Below are 1,942 nucleotides of genomic sequence, written 5' to 3'. Positions count from 1 at the left end.
CTCTTCAGCTCAAGGCTAGCGCTCTACCACTTGAGCCACAGCGCCACTTCCGGCTTTTTTCTTTTTGCTTATGTGGTGCTGAGGAATCAAACCCAGGACCTCAGGCATGGAAGGCAAGCGCTGTACCACTGAGCAAACTTCCCAGCCCTATACATGTCTCTATACAATAGAGATAGGACTGACTTTGGGTTCTGTGGTAAGGGAGTTCTTTCCCACTATTACTATTTTGCTGGAACTATGCCTTGAAAGAAAGGATATACTAAAATTTTTCTGAAGATATTACTTGACTAAACTCAATTAATTTAATGCATGTTGTTTTGACTACTTAAAATATGTAGTAGGGCAGATGAACTAAAGATGTAAAACAATCCTGACCTTTGAGGTCATCATCTTTGGTAGTCACAAATCTTCCTAAGCCTGTTTTGATTCAGACACTTCTCTTCAGTAGATTTCTGTGTTAGTCAGCTCTCCATTACTATAACAAATGCATGAGGTCATCAATACAGAAGAAACAGTTTATTACAGCTCACAGTTTTAGGAATTTCAGGCAATGACTTATTGGCTAATTGCTTTGGAACTGTGATAGCATATGGTTGCACCATTACATGGTTGAATAAACCTTTCACCTCTTTAGGTATGGTGGCACACACCTGTAAACTCAACTCTTAAGAGGCAGAGGCAAAATAATTTAAGGTCACATTGGGTTAACTAATAGTCAAGCAGCCAACCATAATTTTGAACATGCTTGGCCAAGTGTTCAACTTCTGACCTACACCTCTACCCAAATACTGATTTTTTTTCTTTTTTGTACCAGTCTTAGGGCTTGAACTGAGGGCTTGGGCACCGTTCCTCACCCCTTCAGCTGAAGGTAAGCACTCTACTGCTTGAGCCATAGTGCCACTTACAGTTTTCTGGTGGTTAATTGGAGGCAAGAGTTTCGTGAACTTTCCTGCTCAGGCTGGCTTTGAACTGAGATCCTCAGATCTCAGCCTCCTGAGTAGCTAGGATTGCAGGCGTGAACCACCAGCACTGGGCCTGTTCCTGAACTTTAGTGTCAAGACTAGCACTCTACCACTTCTGTTTTTTTTTATTATTTATTTATTGTTGTTGTTGTTTTGCCAGTCGTGGGGCTTGAACTCTGGGCCTGGATGTTGTCCCTCAGCTCTTCAGTTCAAGGCTAGCACTCTACCACTTGAGCCACAGCGCAACTTCTGGCTTTTCCCTGCTTATGTGGTGCTGAGGAATCGAACCCAGGGTCTCATGCATGCAAGGTAAGCACTCTACCACTGAGCCACCTTCCCAGCCCCAACTTCTGTTTTTTTAGTAGCTAATTGGAGATAAGAGTCTCACAGGTGTGAGCCACTAATGCCTAGAAAACTGAATTTTAACTGAATACCAGACACTGACCTTGGAGTTAGTATTTCAGAAAATTATATTGCTGATGACTTTAATGGTGGAAGTTGAGTCATAATATGCTTATATAAATCTGAACTCGTAGTTGTAACATTTGTGATATTGCAATATATAGTTGCAAGCAGCTAGCTACTGCTTTATGACGTAGTGTAGTTGAGCATGACCAATTATGTATTGACTTGTATATTATTTCATTAGAAATAATTTTCTGGGGCTGGGAATACAGTACAGTGCTTGCCTAGCATGTATGAAGCTCTGGGTTCAATTCCTCAATATAACATAAACAGAAAAAGCCACAAGTGCACTGAGGCTTAAGTGGTAGAGTGCTATCCTTGAGCAAGAGAAGCTCAGGGACAGTGCCCAGGTTCTGAGTTCAAGCCCCAGGACTGGCAAAAAAATTATTTTCTGCCAGGCATTGGTGCCTCACATCTGTAATTCTAACTACTTGGAAAGCTGAGGTCTAAGGGTCAAGGTCAGCCTGAAGCTAACCCAAGCAGAGAAAGCCAAGAGATTCTTTTTTTTTTTTTTT

Source organism: Dipodomys ordii, unplaced genomic scaffold (assembly GCF_000151885.1).
Source record: "Dipodomys ordii isolate 6190 unplaced genomic scaffold, Dord_2.0 Scaffold113, whole genome shotgun sequence".
NCBI lineage: Eukaryota > Metazoa > Chordata > Mammalia > Rodentia > Heteromyidae > Dipodomys > Dipodomys ordii.
Note: the sequence above shows the minus strand (reverse complement) of the source record.